Source organism: Nuphar pumila, chromosome 7 (assembly GCF_984573655.1).
Source record: "Nuphar pumila chromosome 7, dmNupPumi1.hap1.1, whole genome shotgun sequence".
In the NCBI taxonomy this organism is placed as follows: Eukaryota; Viridiplantae; Streptophyta; class Magnoliopsida; order Nymphaeales; family Nymphaeaceae; genus Nuphar; species Nuphar pumila.
In genome coordinates this window covers 40,780,501-40,802,346 of record NC_143255.1, presented here as the reverse complement: position 1 = coordinate 40,802,346, position 21,846 = coordinate 40,780,501, and the positions used below count along the sequence as shown (strand labels likewise).

The 21,846-nt window shown below is 36.1% G+C and overlaps 1 pseudogene across 1 annotated transcript in view; it reads right to left on the bottom strand.

Annotated features, from left to right (window-relative positions):
• LOC149832028 (citrate synthase 2, peroxisomal-like) overlaps positions 1-21,846 on the bottom strand; it is a 28,058-nt pseudogene that overhangs the window by 5,958 nt on the left and 254 nt on the right. Inside the window, exons 2-4 of the transcript XR_016433208.1 lie at positions 4,525-4,587; positions 3,917-3,973; positions 3,190-3,251 (exon numbers count right to left, since the gene is read on the bottom strand). The product of XR_016433208.1 is annotated as a citrate synthase 2, peroxisomal-like (transcript). The remainder of the gene's footprint in view (positions 1-3,189; positions 3,252-3,916; positions 3,974-4,524; positions 4,588-21,846) is intronic.

The following is a 21,846-nucleotide window of genomic DNA, read 5'->3' as shown; positions in this document are numbered from 1 at the left end:
GGAGGCTATGGTATAGGAGAAAGAAACAAAAGTGGAGAAAGGATTTTAGATTTTGGTTTGTCCTATGATATGATCTTAGCAAACACTTGGTTTAGGAAGAGGGAGTCTCACCTAGTAACATTTAAAAGTGGGGTTAATACGAGTCAGATAGATTTTTTCCTACTTAGAAAGAGAGATAGGGGTTGTTGATTCGATTGTAAGGTTATACCGGGAGAAAGTATAGTTACACAACATAGAGTCTTAATTTTAGATCTTAGAATTAGACAATGCCGCAAAAGAGATAGATATAAAATAGATCCTAGAATTATGGTGGGCACTGAAATGAACTAAACAAAGAATGTTTGTAGAGCAGGTAGTTAAGGAAGTTGATTGGTGTCTAGAGGAGGATTCAGAATCAATGTGGAATAAGATAGTGGGTGGCATGAGAAAGGTGGCTAAGGAGGTATTGGGTGAGTCTCAAGGCGGTGCACCGCTAGGTAAGGATATATCATGGTGGAACGAGGATGTCAAATTAGCTATTAAGGTTAAAAGAGAGTGTTATAAAAATCTAAGTAAGAGTCGTGATAATGAGAATTTGGAGAAGTATATAATAGCTAAGAAGGAAGCTAAAAAAGTAGTTCGAAACGCGAGGGATAAGGTATATAAGGAGGTTTATGACAAGTTGGATACCAAAGAGGGCGAGAAGGATATTTATAGGCTTGCAAAGATAAAAGATAAGAAATCGAGTGATATGGGTATGATTAGATGTATCAAAGATGAAACATAAAGGGTTTTAGTCAAAGATGAGGAGATTAAGGAGAGAAGAAAAGATTATTTTGATAAGCTATTTAATAGAAGTCATGCTCAGGATCTTGGAGACTTGTCCATTCCTTTTCATGAGATGAATCGTGACTTCATGCGCAAGATTCAAAAGAAAAAAATTGCAGAGGCTTTGAAGAAAATGAAATCAAGAAGGGCAGTTGGCCCAAATGGTATACCTATCGAGGCTTGAAAATGCTTGGGAGAGAAAGGTTTAGAATGGTTGACAAATCATTTTAGCAAGATTAGGCGGACAAATAAGATGCCTAATGAGTGAAGGAAGAGTACTTTGGTGCCTCTATATAAGAATAAGGGTGATATACAAGATTGCACAAACTATCGTGGTATAAAACTCATGAGTCATACTATGAAACTTTGGGAGAGGGTGATTGAGTCTAGGTTGAGGAAGATTGTCATGATATCGGAGAATCAATTTGGTTTTATGCCTTAAAGATCAACTATGAAAGCTATACATCTTCTTAGACAACTTATTGAGAAAAATAGAGAGAGGAACAAAGATTTGCATATGGTTTTTATTGATTTGGAGAAGGCATACGATAGAGTACCTAGGGACGTTCTCTGGTGGACAATGATGAAGAAAGGTGTTTCTCTCAAGTACATTAGTATAATTAAGGATATGTATAGAGTAGTAGTAACCAATGTCCGCACTTGTGAAGGGGTGACAACCAATTTTCCTATAACGGTTGGGTTACATCAAGGATCTGCTTTAAGCCCTTTCCTATTTGCTATAGTGATGGATGAGCTTACGAGATTAATTCAAGAAAATGTGCCATGGTGTATGTTGTTTGCTGATGATATTGTTTTGATTGATGAGTCTAGTGTTGTGCGATCGTAGAATGCCATTGCGGTTGAAGGTAAAGTTTTATAGGACGACTATTAGGCCCGCTTTACTATATGGTACGGAATGTTGGACTGCCAAGAGACATCATATTCAAAAAATGAGTGTAGCTGAGATGCGTATGCTTAGATGGATGTGTGGAAATACAATAAAAGATAAGATTCGGAACGAGGATATGCGTAAGAAGGTAGGCATTGCACCCATTGAAAATAAGATGAGAGAGAATCGTTTACGGTGGTTTGGACATATTTGGCGAAGGCCTAATGAGGCTCCAGTTAGAAGGATGGAGAAATGGGAAAATATATTAGTTAAAAGAGGTCGGGGTAGGCCTAGGAAGACTTGGATGGAGATGATAAGAAAGGATATGAAGGCTTTGAACCTCACCGAGGACATGGCATTGGATAGAAATGATTGGAGGAGAAGGATTCATGTGGAAGACCCAGAATGATTTTCTTTGTTGGTTCATATCGCCGACCCCAATTGTTTTGGGATGAAGGCGTAGTTGTTGTTGTTGTATTGCAGCTAAATGTCGTTCCATTATTAATGGAATTGGTGCTGGCCTGATGAATAAATTATGGGAGTCATCCAAATGCCCCAAAATATATTTATAATAATCTGGAGAGATAAAGACATTTAATGGTTTATTGGCCATAAATTTTTAGCCAATTAGTAGGCTGATCTAAGAAATCCCAGTCAACAAAACCTAAATGGGTTGAACACGAGACAAACAATCTTGCTCTAATTGGGGTTACCTGACACTATTTCCATCTGTAGTAATCCATTTAGATTTGGCAAGCTTCATTGCAAAAAAAAAGGTAGCTATCCATTCTTTGGATCAAAATAATTTCAAAACAGCCAACGGGATTGAAGCAATTATAAATAACATTCTTTACAGAAATTTAGACAAAAAAAACTCATACGCTATATTCTAAAATTGCATTAACACAAGCACCATTTACTAAAAAGTCATATATATCAAAAATCTTAAAGGCGATATTGGGGAAAATTTTAGAAATCACATTCTTAACTTATTACAACAACAACAACAACTACGCCTTCATCCCAAAACAATTGGGGTTGGCGATATGAACCAAAAAAGAAAATCATTTTGGGTCTTCCACATGAATCCTTCTCCTCCAATCATTTCTATCCAATGCCATGTCCTCGGTGAGGTTCAAAGCATTCATATCCTTTTCTATCATCTCCATCCAAGTCTTCTTAGGCCTACCCTGACCTCTTTTAACTAATATATTTTTTCATTTCTCCATCCTTCTAACTGGAGCATCATTAGGCCTTCGTTGAATATGTCCAAACCACCGTAAACGATTCTCTCTCATCTTATTTTCAATGGATGCAACACCTACATTCTTAACTTATTAGATTCAATAAAATAATCGATAAAAGGCATGTGCTGCCTGCAGTCGCATCCAAAAGGAAAGAAAGACATAAAAAACTTGATTGAGAAAAAGAAATTATAAATAAATTAGTGACATTTTCTTGTAAAATAGAGGCAAATCCTCAACATAACTTACAGTGAGTCCAACATATATAATTTCTCTGTATAAGAAAGATTGGTGGAAGGAAGACTGGGCAGCTATGTCACATGGGTGCAGGTGCGGGGGTGCAGCACTTTCAAAAAACTTGGGTGTGGGGGTGCGTCAAAATATATATATTGTGCAGGGGAGGGGTCGAGCCCCCTCCCTGCGCTCCTTGTCGACAAGGGAGAGTCTGAGCCCCTCCCTACACTCTCTGTGTGCAGGGGAGGGGCCGAGCCTTTCTCTGCGCTCTTTGTGTGCAGGGGAGGGGCCGAGCCCCCTCCCTGCACTCTCTGTTGGCAGGGGAGGGGGCCGAGCACCCTCTTTGTGCAAGGGAGAGTTTGAAGAGGAGATGAGGAGAGCAGAGGGAGTCAGAGAGGAGAGAAAGAGAGCAGAGGGAGTCGGAGAGGAGAGAGCGTACCTAAGGAGGAGAGCAGAGGCGGAGCAGTCAACGACGATGTCGAGGTTCGGCGGAGGCTTTAGGAGGAGAGATCGGGAGGAGAGGAAGGGAGGATTAGGGCAAAAAAAATTTGCCCTAATCCTCCCTCAAGAGCATATTTCATCGGGCGTAATTTTTTTTTTAAGTCTAAAAATTAGACACAAATGATCCTGGGTGCATTGAGCGCACTTAGGGTCGGGTTGACCGCACCGAGTGCCGCACCCACACGTGCACTCGCATCGCATCGACGCGGGTGTGGCACCCGGTTTGCCGAGTCCCTGTGACATAGCTGGGCAGCCTTCCAGCTGACCTCAAATATATTGTTGCTGCAATCGTAGGGGCCTAATAAAATAATTAATAAGCAAAAAGATGATTTTTTTTGTTCCTTATATATGCCCAAATAACCAAGTGGAGGCCTGACCAAAAAGACAAAAAAGTTATAGAAGATGAAGGTGTTGTAAAGATTGTTTGCATTGGCTATTTTCAATAGGGAAATTTCTCAAGTGGATTTTCTCCCTTTTTAAATATTGCCAATTATGTAAAAAAAGAAAAAAAATGAAAAAGAAAAAAGAAAAGGTATTTTCGAAGTTTATAACAAAGATAAAAGCAAAGAACATCAAAATGTTGGAGAAAATAAGCAATTAAAAGAGATTTTCTTCAAGATGGAATTCTTTATATCAATGTAATGATCTAATAAATCACCATTAAATATCAGAATATATAAAGAAATATTAAAAAATCATCAAAATATATTGAGGATGATTGTGACCATGATTGAAGAAATCCAACCATCCAAAACATTTTCTACTCAAATAAACACATCAACTAATGATTTTGTTAGTTTAAACACTAAGTTCTGAACAAATTTTGTCAAAAGTTTCTGAAAGACATACCTTCCCAAGTATACGAGCTATCTGCTTGTCCCTTAGTTGCTTGGACTTATAAATATCTTGACCCTGTGAACGAGGCTATCAATCAGGATTTTGCAGAAAAACACACATGAAAAGCTTTTTTTTTGTGGAAATAAATCATATGAAGATACTACTAGAAGTAACAACTTACCTTAATTTTTGAAGGGACCAAAATCTCATTTTAATATTATACCATATTGAAATAATGTGTTGATAAGTTTTAACTAACGTGTTCCATGTTAGTTTTAGTTATTAAACTTTTCAGTAAGACCATGGTGCTATTCAAATTGGGAAAACAACAAAAGAAAAAAGAAAAAGGAAAAGAATTTTCTCATTGTACTTCTTTTACAAATTGTAGTTCTTTAGAAAGGAAATATTTAAACAACAATGATGGAAGAATGTGACTTTTTTATTTCTTATTTGTGGCATCTAATGAATTCTTGACTTGTTTTATTGCGAACACACTATCATCTCTTTTGATCCATATATTTTCTATAAGTGGTGATGTGAATGAAAGAGAATCCTCTTTGGCATGGATACAAATTGAGTATGTGCTAAATTGGTAAGATTGGCATGAGAGGATACATGATTGGCATTTGCCAAGTTAATGTTGTGAAGGTACAGGAGGTTTACATACATCTGTGCCTACATTGTGAATGCATGTTTACATGCATATATCGATGCATCTACATATCACACCACCAATCGCTTGAGAGGAGCAAAGAGCTTGGATGTTTCATATTCAATCTCGCACTAATCTAATATGTTCCAGACAAAAATCTCATCATAAATCCATTTGATGAAGGGGAATAACATCTTCAAAGAGAGGGAACCATCATTACTACTTATTGGTCTCATAGTGAAGCCTCATGTATAATCCCTCGATAACGGATCCATTAATTCCTTGATTTAAACCAGAGAAACTCATAACCTCAAGTTCTTCCATTCTTCAAACCATTTCATGCTCTCTTTCCACCACGATCTATGGGTTAGTCACCTAATATAGAGAAGCGCCTCCTTAACCCAGTATTCCCACACACTCCTATTTCATTTGTTTACTAAGTTGGCTCGCCCCCATACAAATGACCTGCTGAAACCAACACAAGAATAGCATTTGTCAGCACCTGCGCTTGACTATAGCTCATCATCAAAACCACATCTCCATTGTACCAAAATGATGGAACAGATTTACAAGGAAATCCCAGCTGAAAGCCCCAGCAGGACTTGAGACTCGGAAGCCTAACTGGGCATCATTTCAGCTGTCAACGTATGTAATACAAACTAAAGCTTCAGATATTATGAGTCAGAGAGAGAGAGAGAGAGATTGCTCGTTGCTGTTGGGAGATGTGTGGAGTTGGGGGCCCTTAAGAAACAAGAAACAGATATGAACTACGACAAAAATGAGGAACGTGTTGAATTTGTTAAGAAAAACATGCAATCCGTGACGTCTTTCATGCCCATCTGATTTTGAGGATCTATACATGCAGACAGAACCCATGTCACGTGGGCAAGCTATCTTCCGGGTTTGAGTGTATGTGACAAGATACGACACGGCAGGAGACACGTTACGTGTCTCCCTGTTTATTTCAGTGGTTTTTAATGTGCTTCCAATAACAATGTTATATATTAGACATCAAATGAAGTACAGCGCAATCGCTGTTCAATGTCAAAATTCTTTTTCTTCAAAAAAAATAAATAAAATTCCAGGGCACCCCTAGTGCAACCTACTTAATAATTTTGGATCTTTTAATCTATGTTAGAGGCTGTCCCTAATGACACGAGTTGGACACGAAATGACACGATGGCACCACTTCACATGTATGAACATTATTTTAATTTGTTAACGGTTTTTAATAATTATAGTAATTTTTTTTAATAATTACATTTTCATATATTAAAATATCAGTATGAAACATGTTCATGTTTGGTTTTGGTGTGATTGATTTCAAGCCCCTTAACGTTAGAGGCTGTCACAAAGACATGTGGACACAAGGACACGTGATGCAGATTCCATTGGTAAGTTGAATTTTCTTTTAGAAATAGGATACAAGGACACAATTTTTTAATTTTAATTATTAAAAAACCATTTTTTGTTTTAATGTTAAAAATGCAACAACAACAACAACAACTACGCCTTCATCCCAAAACAATTGCGGTAAAGGTTATTTTGGTGGGAACTGAGGATACAAGCAAGATGATCGACGGAGATTATTTTCATCGGTTCCAAAGATTAGGAGAGAGAGGCTTAAAAAGAATTTATTCTCAAAACTGTGTGTGTGCGCGAGCGTTAGTCAGAGGGAGAGAGAGAGAGAGAGAGACTTGAATTGGAAGTGCATTATGGTTTCCCCAACACCCTATGCTGTTTGGGAGTGAGTTGTCATTTCCCCTATCTGTTTTTTTTTAAAGCAAGCTGGGGTTAAGTGGACCCCTACCAGAACAACAGCCGCCTGATGTGGCAGAAGGATTCAATCCTGGGGCTTCAGATTGACACAGGACCCCACTTACCACATGGGATACCAGGAGATGGAATTGGCAACCCCAATGTTACATTTCAACATTTACAAGAGGATGATTTTGGCAAGACCATACTTTGGCAACACACACACACACACACATATATATATATATATATATATATATATAATGGGTGCTTCTATGGTGGTACCACCATAACTTATGGTGGTGCACACTTTATTTACATAGATCTAAGCTCCAATGGAAACTCTAACTTTAGGATCATGTTTAACATGTTCTATTTACTAACCTTTGGATAATGTTTAGCATGTTCTGTTAACTATCTCCATGTGTTAAAGTTGACCGAATTATGATATTTTATACTATTTCTAGACCACCTTTTATTTGCATGAATTGTGAGCCATTGATTTTCACTGTCATAAAGATAGGATCTTATGATGTATTAGACATGATAAAACCTTGTAACATAGTAAATAAATGATGTTACACACATCTGTATAGTTAGATCTACCATTTAGTGGTTAGATTCATACAAACAAGAGTACCACTGTATGGTTGTACAGAACCACTATACATTTTCCACACACACACACACACACACACACATATATATATATATAGAGAGAGAGAGAGAGATGTCATCCTCTCTATTTAGCTTGTCTGCAAGGACAGGCAGCTTTGCTAGTGTCTAGAAAAGGAAGAGACCGCAACTCACCTATTGCAGTTCTGTTCAGCTTTCCAGAAGCTTTTCAAATTAGACTGCCAAACCTGATGGTACCAGTTAGAGATGGCTCGGTTCAAAGAGACCTCCTTGGACCCTGCATAGCCATACCATAACACGTTAAAGATGGATGTTCTCATTGGTAGGTGACCCCTCTAGTCTGGTGGTTCATTTAGTTGAAAGAACCTTTCAAGACAAGGTCGCAGGGATACATAAATTCACTTGAAAACCAAGGCAACACAGTAGCTTGCACCAAGTAGACAAATGATCTTTTTGTTAAAAGTTTCCATAGAGTTGAACATACTTTTTTAGTATACAGCACATCAATAGCTTATATTCAATTGATCCATCTTTCAAGAAGTCATACTGGTGATGTCTTCCTAAAATCCATCATTCTATTTGGTCTAGGCACAATGAAGTCTTCATCATTAAATTCCTAGCAATTTACAGTTACTGTTTGAAGCAATAATGTTAATATGAGAAAAAAGAAAAGCTTAAATCAAATTTTGCCAATTTAGTCTGTAAATAAAAACCCATGTTACTCGTAAAAACGGCCTTTGTAACATGGCACTTCAAAATCCCCAGACAAGTGTTGATGCTGGTATATTCCAGTCTTGGTACTAGGTGCTGCTACAAGTAGACATATTGTATAGCATAATATGCATTATATATGACCATGTATATTTTATATTTTTATGCTTTTTCTCCATATTTTTAATGGATTTCTATATCTGCAGCAAATTGTATGCATCTGACAGAAACATATACAAGCACCCTTGCACCCATCTTTTGGAGCATAGATGTAACTGTGATCCTTGAGTGCACGCATATGCATGAGGCTGAATTTATGTACCTATGCACATTAATATTTTTATGTAGTGTTATGCATTTCAACAAAATATGCACACATTAAATACTTTGTTCATATGCTCATTATCTAGAGTTAAAAAAAAAGCTATCTTGCTTCAGCATAATTTCACAATTGAGTGGACACACATATTTAGTTTAATTCACCTTGTGTTTGATATATAACTCATGAAAGCTTATCAAAAAACTTGGGGAAGAAACTCATGAAAGAACTATGCACAAAATGATTGATATTGCAATTTACATTGAATTATATTTTTCAGGTTATTCCTCTACTTCCATAGTTGGTGATTTCCATTTGATTTCATGACTAATGCCAAACAGTGATTTCTATCATAAACACCAACCAAACGGAAATAACTGATTGATTGCAACAATATAATAATATGTGTTCTGTTCATTATCATAAATCTACATGGTCATAACTTTGAGTAGCAAATCTTGCGCCCTCATTTTATATGCACAAACAAAAACAAGTGAACTAGTCGGACAAAACATTGACAGTTGAGACATACAGCATTGGGCTTTGTGCACAGCTGAGATTAAATAATTTCATATGTTTCATTACGTCCAGTTCATGCAAAATTTCCTTATAGAAATGTAAAATTCTAATTCATAGTAAACCATGTGATGAAAGTACATGGACAGACAAAATGTGCATAACGAGAGACTACCACACAACGATTCCCTATCCTGATTCCACTGAACTGGAATATGCAACCTTCCAGAATTTCATTGATCAATCAAGACTGTTGATGATATTCTGTTTATTGTCTTCATGATGCAAGTCATTTCTTCCTTCTATTCATAGCATAATGTCTACGAGTCTGAATAAAGCACTAGGATAAAATACCAGTCCAAATAAGCTAATCCAAAATCATGAGTCAAATGCAGAACACTAAACAAAGACGAGAGATCACATTCCTTTCAGAATTATTAGAAAATGTCAAAGGCACTCGAAAGGCTATTACCACCTCCTCCCCTTTTAGGATCATCATCATTTCCTTAATTTTTTTTTCTTTTTAGTTTTCCATAACCAAGATGAACTGGCTAGCAGATGCAAAGACTAACACTATCCAAGTTAATATTAAGGTTACAGCCTTACCACCAAGTTTTCAAACAATGTAGGAATCTTTTAGGATTATCTTGCTGAGAAAATAGGTGCAGCATCTGCAGTGGATTGTGTTAGTCGGGTGTACTTGATAAGCAAACCATCTGATGAAAGGCCAGGTACATGCAAGTCTCTGAAAACAAAATTTGGACAAGAAATTACACAAGCACATATGCTTTTACTACAGCATATAACCTATCCACCGGCTAGATGAAGAACTATTTGAATAGTAGGAACAAACTAAAAAGGAATTTCTTCAATAAAAAAGCAGTAAACTAAATGAAATTCAAGTAGAAGAGGTGTGTAAAATTGTCCACGAAGAGACAATACACATACAAGCACAAATACTTTATAAAAGAGGTGCACGAAAGCACCCTCACAACACTTGAACAAAATACGCAAAAAGCGTATAAATAATAAACATGCAATAATGCATGTATTTCATAAATAAAAGCAAATGCTCGAGACTCTCAAGCTTATCTTACAACAAGGGGGAACACCCCTATTTATACAAGAAAGGAGGGGTGCAAGGGGGCTCCCCAAAGGAGTCGTTGGGGAGCTCCCAACAGTCACAATTGTGACCGTTGGGGGCTCCCCAACGACTCTATTGGGGAGACCCCCAATGCACCTTTTTGGAAATACAAAAAGGAAAAATAAAAAATAAAAGAAATTTAAAAATAAAGGAAAATTACAGCATATTCAAAATGGAATATGCCAAAATGTAAAAGGACTAAAATACCCTTTTCGGGTAAAAAGAGAAAAATGTATAAATATATATACTTATATAGAGAGATATGTATACATATAACATATGTATACGTATCTCTATGTATATAAGTATATATATTTATACTTACAATAATGTTCTTGAGTATACATTTTAACACCTCCCCTCAAACTTACGGTGTGATAACCGCAAGTTTGTCAAGAAGGAAATGAAATCTAGGCGAACAAAGAGCTTTTGTGAAGAAGTCCGCAAGTTGATACTCAGACGTCACGTATGGTAGATCAATGACCTTCTTCAAGTATTCTTCCCTGACATAATGACAGTCCATCTCTATATGCTTTGTTCGCTCGTGAAATGTGTGGTTCTTGGCTTGCACTTTTATTGTCACAGCAAAGCTTTGTTGGTTCTTTGACACCTACTCCCATATCTTCCAAAAGACGTCGAATCCATACTATTTTCATGGTGGTAGATGTCATGGCTCTGTATTCGGCTTCAGTGGATGATAAGGAGACCTTCTGTTGCTTTTTACATCGCCACGAGATCAAAGATTCTCCTAAGAAAATACAAAAACAAGTGGTGGAGTGACGGTTACTAGGGTCACCTCCCCAATCTGAGTCAGTATAAGCAAGCAATTTTAATTCAGAAGAAGAGGATAGGAATACTCCCTTATTCACCGTTCCCTTCAAATATCTGATGATGCGAAGCACAGCACTCATATGAATGGTTGTAAGAGCATGCTGAAACTGGCTGGCGATGTGTATAGCATGTGACAAATCGGGTCGAGTAATGCTGAAATACATTAAAGAACCTACCAACTGTCTGTAAGGAGTAGGATCGATTAGAGAAACACCGTCGTCAATCTTCATTTTTGTTTCCACAACTTCAGGGGTTTCGCATACTTTGTCATCAGAAATTCCTAATTTGTCAATAATCTCACAAGCAAGCTTAGACTGAGATAAAAAATAACCACGTTACGAATAGGCAACCTCAATTCCAAGAAAATATGTCAGAAAACCCAAGTCTGACATCTCAAATTTTGAAGTCAAGACGGACTTAATACCCTTGACTCCTTGAACATCATCACCTGTAATTAACATGTCATCAACATATAGTAATAATATTACAATCCTTGCCTTAAATTTTCTAGTAAATAGAGCAGTGTCAGTATAACATGAGGAGAAACCATTTTCCAGCATTACACTGATAAATCTGTCATACTAGGCTTTGGGGGCCTGTTTCAAACCATAAAGGGCTTTTCGAAGACGAAGGACTTTATCTTTAAGAATCTCCATGCCTGGTGGAGCATCCATATACACTTCTTCATTAAGATCACCATTTAAAAAGACATTTTTCACATCCATTTGAAAGATATTACAATTTTTAATAGATGCAATAGTGATAAGACATCTGACTGTAACCATTCGGGCTACAAGAGCAAAAGTTTCTTCATAATCAATTTCATACTCTTGCCCATACCCTTTTGCAACTAAGCGAGCTTTATACCTTTTAAGGGATCCGTCGCTCTTAGTTTTAACCTTAAAAACCCATCGACAGCCTATAGTTTTCTTTCCTATGGGTAGAGTTTAGAAATCCCAAGTTTCAGCCCTTTTAAGAGCATTAAGTTCATTTTGCATAGCTTCTTGCCATTCTATACATTTTTTTGCTTCTTCAAAAATTTTTGGTTCAAAATAAGAATGAATGGCACTAAGACAAACCCTATATCGGGGTGAAAAGGAATCAAATGAGACAAAACGAGTGGGAGGTCTCCTATTCCTCTCAGATCTTCGGTGATCGAGAACAGGAACAAGTTCACTATATTGATCAATAGCACTTCTAAAGGTGTATTGGTTTCTACGAGAGTATGTTATAAGATCACTTGAAATCCTGCCTTCTTGTTGGTTATGCTCTTCGACATTACTCTCAATGTATCATCATTACTAGACAATAAGTCAAAAAGAAAGGAATAATCAAAATTTTCTTGTTGAGAAACATTTTTTTCAAATCCACTTTCATTTTCCAAGAAAGTTACATTTCTAGAGACATATAACTTATCTTCTCGAAGATCATAGCATCGAATTCCCTTTTGAGTTTCAGAATATCCAAGAAAAGCGCAGAGGATAGCCTTGGGAGAGAGTTTGTCATTCTTATCCGTAAGTATGAAACACTTACACCCGAAGACTCGTAACCTATTATAATCTGGTTCGAGTTTATATAAAATCTCAAAAGGGGATATTTTCCCTAATATTCTAGAAGGCAAGCGATTTATCAGATAAACAGAAGCAAGAGCTACTTCAGCCCAAAAACTTTTAGGGATGTTTTGAGAAATAAGAAGGGTTCTAGTGTTCTCAATGATATGCCTATGTTTTCTTTAAGCCAACCCATTCTGTTGAGGGGTTTTAGGACAAGATCTTTGGTGAATGATTCCTTGATCTTCAAGATATATTTCAAATTGGTTGGAGAAATATTCTCCTCCAGAATCACTTCTAAAAATCTTTATGTTACTATTAAATTGATTCTTGATCATTGAATGGAAGGTTCTAAAGCACGAAAAAACTTCATGTTTGAATTTAAGAAAAAAGATCCATGAATATCTAGAGAAATCATCCACAAAAATAACATAGTAAGAAAAGCCTCCTTTTGAGACAACAGGTGCGGGTCCCCAAACATCGGAATGAACAATTTCAAAGGGTTTAGATGAGAACATAGTTTTTTGCTCAAAAGGTAAACTTTGCATTTTTCCGAGAATACAATCATTACAAGAAAAAGAACTTTTACATAGGTCCTTTGCAAAATGTAAATAAGATAACTTGGTGATATTGGGATGACCAAGTCTTTTGTGCCACATATTTATATCTTTGTTTCGGGCAACATTACAAAAAGATTTTGGAACTTGAAGAGATTCCATATAGTATAAATCGTTTTTTCTAAAGCCTTCGCCAATCAATTTCCTGGACAGGCGATCCTGTATTAAACATTTATCACATGAAAATTTAATATCACAACCATGGTCCGAGAGTTGAGAAACAGAGAGAAGATTTAAGTTAAGTTTAGGTATAAATCTAATTTTTGGAATAAAAAAATCTTGAGTTTCAAAATTACCTATTCCTTTAATTTCAAGAGAGGTTCCATCCGCAGTGGAAACAAAGGATGAAAAAACATTTTTTGAATAATCGAAAAGTGAAAACATATTTGGGTACATATGAAAAGATGCACCTGAGTCCAAAAGCCAAGAGACTTTACCTGGAATGGAAGAAGTAGACACGGCGGCACCGGATGTTGCTCCCTTGAGAAGAGGTTGAACCGGTGGTGGCCATAGCGAGAAGTTTCTTCCATTTGGGACATACGGGCTTGATATGCCCCGGTTCTTTACAAAAATGACATATAGTCTTGCTATAGTCCCTCTTTCCTCTTTGTCCACCATCTCCTCCTTGATTTTGGAATTTAAAATGAGGAGGACGATAGGTCTTTACATTATTTCTGGGTCTTGATACGGCATTAACCTCATTGTTTTCTTCATGATTACAAGGAACCATAAGAACACTTGATCCTTGTTTACACAAACTCATACGAGTCTCCTCACCACTTAATTTGGTGAGAACATCTTCAAGAGAGGGAGGAGTAAATGAGGATAGAAGTGATGACCTTATTTGCTCAAATTTCGGTCTCAACCCATTCAAAAAATTGAAGAAACGATCTTCTTCAAGTTGCTTGTGGCGGAGTTCAATTGCCTCTCCACTCCATTTTGGTTCAAGCATAGAGAGTTCATCCCAAATAGAAGAAAGATCGGCAAAATATTCCCTAATAGACATTTCACCTTGAGTAAGGGAGAGGGCCTTCTTTTGAAGGTAGTACTTATAGGATAGATCTCTTGATGTATACATTTTCTCGAGATAATGCCAAGCTTCCGATGCTTTTTTGAATTTGATAATGTTGGCATTAATCTTTGTTTCGATGGATGCGAAGAACCAAGAAAGAATCTTGAAGTTCTTCATTTCCCATTCGTCGTGTTTCTTGGAGTATTCTTCAAGAGCTTTGATCCTTTCCTCTCCCTCAAGAATCTTGATTTCACTTCCGTCCATTACGGTTATCTTGGGTTCCGGTTCCGGAATTGTTCCTTGCACATAACCCCACAATCCTTTTCCTTTTATGTGGGCCTCCATATTCTCGGCCCAAATATGATAGTTGGACCCATTCAACTTGAAGCCAAGGGCAAAGTGAGACTCTTTCGCACCCATTAAGGCGTAAAGAGAAGGAAAAAAAAGACGTACCAATACAATGTTTCAACTTCTACTTTGCACAAGATCCTTCTAAAATATTTGAGAAGCAAGATCCACCACTTCAATCTCTAAAGATCCGAAGGCACGGTTTTCGAGGCACTCGAACAAAGGAGGATCCCACGATCTTCAATCACCAACCTTGCTTTGATACCATGTAAAATTGTCCACGAAGAGACAATACACATACAAGCACAAATATTTTATAAAAGAGGTGCACGAAAGCACCCTCACAACACTTGAACAAAATACGCAAAAAGCGTATAAATAATAAACATGCAATAATGCATGTATTTCATAAATAAAATCAAATGCTTGAGACTCTCAAGCTTATCTTACAACAAGGGGGAACACCCCTATTTATACAAGAAAGGAGGGGTGCAAGGGGGTGTTAGAAAGTGACTTGGAATACCTTGGGTTCAATAATGAACCCATACTTATGCACATAAAGTGCAAATATACCCATTAAAGGGAAACAACACACGCACATAATGTGCCAATACATAAAACCCATAAAAAGGGAAAAATATGACTTAAAGTCATAAGTTGCATATCATTGAAGAATAATGGAGAAGGGGTGAAAACCCCATTACAATGGAGCATAAGCTCCCTTAAGAATACCAAATACAAAGGAGAAATCCCCTATTTATAAGCATGAAAAGGGACCACCTTGGGGGCTCCCAAAGGGGACATTGGAGAGCCCCCAACGGTCACATTTGTGACCGTTGGGGGCTCCCAACGTCACTTTTGGGAGGCCCCCAATGTGGTACGAAATCCAAAAATATAAAAAACAAAAAATAAAAATAAAACAAAAATTACAATGCATATTCCAATTGGAATATGCGTAAAATGCTAATTTACAAGAATACCCTTGAGGGTATTTTAGGAAGATAAAATATATATATTTATATATATATATATATATATATAAATAGAGATATGTATACATATATATATATGTATACGTATCTTTATATATATATAAATATATATATGTACATTTAAGGATCAACATATTTTAACACCCCCCCTCAATCTTTGCGGGGAAACGAAAAGATTGAACAAAGGGCAAGACCCCAAGAGGCTCCGGCAAGGATGCAATGGAACTTGAAAAGGCCTTCCTCCTATTGTCTTCAAATTTCCCGAACTATCCAGGGTACTTCTCTTTGTCCTATCTCCAAGATCCTGTGAAATAACAACAAAGAAACAAGTAAAACAAATCTTTGTACTTTTATTCAAATGGAACATTTCTAACTAGCACAGGTTAGAAGAGATGCAAATTATGCAAAAATGACACCAAAGTTTCAAAATCATATATCATGTTTAAAACAAAATGAGCAGAAGCAAATTATGCAGAAATAAATTGCAAGAATGCATAATGCATTCATAAGGTCCAACGTTGGACAAATATAACCCCATAATGGGAAATAACAAAATGGTCCACTAAGGGACACCACAATAAGCCTACGAAGAGGCATGATATACATAAACATTATTGAATGAGGGCCCAAAAAGGTCATCAAGAGCATATGCATATACTTATCATGAAATGAATTAATACTCAAAGAACTCATTAATGAACATGCTTCAAACATGTAATGAAGTGCCAAATAAGAGAAACAAAGTCTCCAAGCATACTTTAGGCAAAATAAACCCAAGAGTTCACAAGGTTTTAAAATCATTTATTAAAGACATACTTAATACACATTTTTCATATAAGGGTGGCAAAAACCATAAGCACTTAATATATAGATTAAATGCTAAGAAATCAACTTGATATGCATATCAAAAATATGATTTGCTTGAAAAACACAAGTCATGAATGAAATTTTGCAAATTTCAACAATAGTTTATCTATTACAAACATCTTCCTCATTAGTCCTCCAAAACCCATAAATCAAGTGTATAAGCTACTAGATCAAGAATATAAAGTCATTAAAGGCCAAAGACACACACAAAGGTGTGTAAAAGAACCTCTTGTCTACATATAATAATACTTGAAATAAGTGCATATACGACAAAAACAAGAGAATACATGCCAACATGGACTAAAAAGTATATCTTGTCTACGTAAAAAATACACTTAAAACCAAGTATGTTCAGCTACTAGAACAAGAATAATAAGCCAACCATGGGCTAAAACATAATACATCTCTTGTCTACATATGATAGCACTTGAAATGAGTGAAATAAGCCAACCATGGGCATACTTCTAAGCGACTAGAACAAGGACACAAACGCCAACATAGGCTAAAAATCATACACCATGGTGTGAATCAACGTGCCTTGTCTACATATAACAACACTCAAGACAAGTGTGTTCAGCTACTAGACCAAGAGAGCAAAAGCCAACAAAGGGCTAAAAACACACGAAGGTGTAATAAAATTCTTGTCTACATATGATGACACTTAGATAATGGGCATACAAGGAAAAGACTTTTGAGGCAATAAACTTGTAATGAAAATAAACCTCGAATAAAACAATATTCCTTTTAAAACATGAATACTCATAACAATAACATTTTGGAATAAATGCATGTAAAAGTATCTTCAACAAGATGATAAAATAATATTCTTTAGAACAAATGTGTGAACATACACACACCAAGAACACTTGTGAAAAAACACAAGAACACATGTGCACAATAAGCACAACATTCGGAATCACAAATGTGCAAATGCACTCATAAGATTCATAAATAAAAGGTTGGGCTATAATCTCAAAACACCTTGATTTTAAATATACCTTAAAGCATTTAAGGTTTCAAACACCATATGTCCATCACATTTACATAGAAGTATCCATAATATCAATGGCCACAAGAGAAAAAATGAGTGACACACTCATAATTAGAGATCAAATAACAACTCATTTTAGAGTCCCAAGGTGCCCATAACTCACCTCAACAACCATCTATAATATGAAACGTGGACAATCTAAAATGATACAACACGAGGTGCCCATAACTCACCTCGACAAACATCTCTAATATGACAATAATAAGGCCAAATAAATGATGCATTAAATAACATGTGATGGACAAATATAAATGCCACAAAAGGGCAATAAACACATAAGGAATCATTTTCCAAAAAGTTTTAACAAAGAGGACCGATTAACAAATTGAATCAAATGTCCAATATAATCCATCAAAAACAATTTTGCATAAACACGAATTATGCCTAATCTTTAAAAGAAGTCTTGTATCAAAAAGACCACAACATAAAGAATTCATCAAGACAATCAAGCTTTTAATCAAAGAAATCATAAGAACCGTAATGGTTCACAAAAAAGGCTTTAACACAATACTCAAAGAAAAAGTACTTGAAAATTTATAGATTTGGGATTAAATCCCATACAACAAGTTTTAAATATTCTTTGATTGAGATGAGATATGCGGAAACGTACAAAGTGCTATAAGCACTTCCAATGATTTAAAAAGGACTCAATATCTAAATTCATTATGTTTTTCACAATAAGAAATGTGCATAAAGGCTCCATAATGCAAAAATGTCTACGAAGAGACAATACACATGTAAGCACACAAGGCTTTATAAAAGATGTGCACGAAAGCACTCATACAATACTTGAACAAATACACACCAAGGTGTAAACAAACATGCACTAAGGCATGTATATCATAAAAAAGAGGGAATGCATACAAGCGCAAATATTTTGAGAAGCAAATGTGCACAAAATACAAAAATACACAAAAGTGAGCAAGTATGCACTTTATAAAAAGAGCAATGCTTGAAATTCTCAAGTTTTAATTATGTAATTACATGCTTGACAAGTGCAATTGAGGACAACTAAAACTATATTATGGCCAATGTAGGCATTTTTAAAGATATTATTAAGAGATTTCGAAACCTTATGAAAAATACAAACCAACAAGTTTATAAGGATGAAAAATGAAATCATTTATACCAAAAAAAGGATGCAATAGATGAACTATGCATTCTATGTGGGAAATTCCTTTTTAAAAACAATCTTTCCTAATGGTTTATCATAAATAATTTTTCAAAAAAGAAACATTGAAAAACTTTTTAGGAGTTCTTATAAGTTATCATTAATAAGAACTACTTTAGGATTCAACAAAGATTTTAGATGTGAGAGATTCTCATATAATGATTATATCAAATTTTTCGAAAATGCACTAAAATCCATAATCAAGAGAGGAACTCAAATCAAATTAGGGTTCATATGAGAGTTAAGAAATTTTAAGCAAAGATCATTATTTTAGCAAATGATCATATATAATTTTAAAAGTTAACTTATAGGTCAATCATGAAATACTTATTTAAGAACTATAAATCTCACATAATTGAAGGTAATTTTTAAAAACATAAATTACTATTATATGCTATGAGTAGTTCGATAAATAGACACGAATTTTATATTTGGACAACAAACGATTTCACCAAATTTAGAAGGAGATATTTTCAAAATATATGAGCACACGAAATGTGAAAAGAAATAATTCAACTATCATGACCATCAAACGAACAAACTATATGCAAGAAGCATACTTTCAAATGCATAATACATTTTGAGAAAAGGGATACATACCGAATAACTTCAAAAACATAATACTTTAGGAAGAGCAATGAATACTTCACCATTTCTTGAGCGACACGCTTTCCGTTGCACCAAGAGACAACCCCATCGTGACCTTGCTCTGATACCATGTTAGAAAGTGACTTGGAATACCTTGGGTTCAATAATGAACCCATACTTATGCACATAAAGTGCAAATATACCCATTAAAGGGAAACAACACACGCACATAATGTGCCAATACATAAAACCCATAAAAAGGGAAAAATATGACTTAAAGTCATAAGTTGCATATCATTGAAGAATAATGGAGAAGGGGTGAAAACCCCATTACAATGGAGCATAAGCTCCCTTAAGAATACCAAATACAAAGGGGAAATCCCCTATTTATAAGCATGAAAAGGGACCACCTTGGGGGCTCCCAAAGGGGACGTTGGAGAGCCCCCAACGGTCACATTTGTGACCGTTGGGGGCTCCCAACGTCACTTTTGGGAGGCCCCCAATGTGGTACGAAATCCAAAAATATAAAAAACAAAAAATAAAAATAAAACAAAAATTACAATGCATATTCCAATTGGAATATGCGTAAAATGCTAATTTACAAGAATACCCTTGAGGGTATTTTAGGAAGATAAAATATATATATTTATATATATATATATAAATAGAGATATGTATACATATATATATATATATGTATACGTATCTTTATATATATATATAAATATATATATGTACATTTAAGGATCAACATATTTTAACACCCCCCCTCAATCACCAACCTTGCTTTGATACCATATAAAATTGTCCACGAAGAGACAATACACATACAAGCACAAATACTTTATAAAAGAGGTGCACGAAAGCACCCTCACAACACTTGAACAAAATACGCAAAAAGCGTATAAATAATAAACATGCAATAATGCATGTATTTCATAAATAAAATCAAATGCTTGAGACTCTCAAGCTTATCTTACAACAAGGGGGAACACCCCTATTTATACAAGAAAGGAGGGGTGCAAGGGGGCTCCCCAAAGGAGTTGTTGGGGAGCTCCCAACGGTCACAATTGTGACCGTTGGGGGCTCCCCAACGACTCTATTGGGGAGACCCCCAATGCACCTTTTTGGAAATACAAAAAGGAAAAATAAAAAATAAAAGAAATTTAAAAATAAAGGGAAAATTACAGCATATTCAAAATGGAATATGCCAAAATGTAAAAGGACTAAAATACCCTTTTCGGGTAAAAAGAGAAAAATGTATAAATATATATACTTATATATAGAGATAAGTATACATATAACATATGTATACGTATCTCTATGTATATAAGTATATATATTTATACTTACAATAATGTTCTTGAGTATACATTTTAACAGAGGTGAATGTATTCAACCTGATAAATGGCTCTAGAATCTAGATCTTGCCATTCCCATCTTTGGCGTTCACTGAAGAGCGCAGCAAAACGCTCAGCAGGGGTAGACGGAAGTGAAGACACACTGAATCCACGCACCCAAGTCTCAACTCCTAGTTTCTCAGTCAATACCTCACCTTCTAACATGTCCATGCTTACATGAACGCCTGATGGAACTGTTCGTGCCCACTCTTCCATGAAATCCACTGTTCTTATCTTCCCATATCTGCCAAGAATCCTCCGGGCATAAAGTACAGCTACCATCCTCTTGTTCAGGTACCAGACATGGCTGTCTTCTCTCTCTACCTTGCTTCCATAAGTTCGCAAGCAATGCAGCACAAGTGTTGGACTAAAACCATCATTAACCATAACAGGCAGAACCTGCTCCTCACAAAGAGAATCAGAATACAAATCCTGTAGGATCAAATTGTGGAACAATATGGTTAAAACCTCTTCCACCAAACCATCATCAACCAATCTCCACTGCCCAGATAGCTCGTAGTCCATCCCTCAACTCATCATCACTAGCCTGAATTCTATCAACCAAGTCTTCCCATGTATACAATCCAATCTTGCTATCAGAACCACCATCATCGGAATCCATCTAGTACACCCTCTGTCTCAGCAGGGCCTTAAGCTTATCAAGCTTGGCGCCACTAGCACAAGTTCCATGTGTCCTGTAGCAAGTTTGATGACGGGTGCCGCCAAATCTGTTCGAGTCTCTATCCCGATCGAAGAACAGTCTTTGGGGGGCACAAGGAAGACTGAATTCGAGGTGCTAACAAACTTAAGAGCATAGGTTTTCGAAGATGTACAAAGAACAGCTTCATTAGACTCACCTCTGATTGCAGCCCTGAACGACACAAAATGCATAGCACCAATTTGATTAAAACAAGAAATTCGCTGTAACGGAATCACCGATTGAATGCCCCCAGTCCCCAAGAAATTTAGAAGAAAAGAGGGGAAAATGAAGTATTCGGTTCAACCAAATGTATTAGATACAAAGGAAAGCAACACAAAATTGAAGTCAAAATTGTATCCCCTTGTTTCAGTGACTCAAGGGCTCATTACTTCCTCAACTGTCCAACAATAGAACCCAAGATTTACAAATCTTAAAAGCATGAGAAAGAGAGCATAAGACATACCAAGTGAT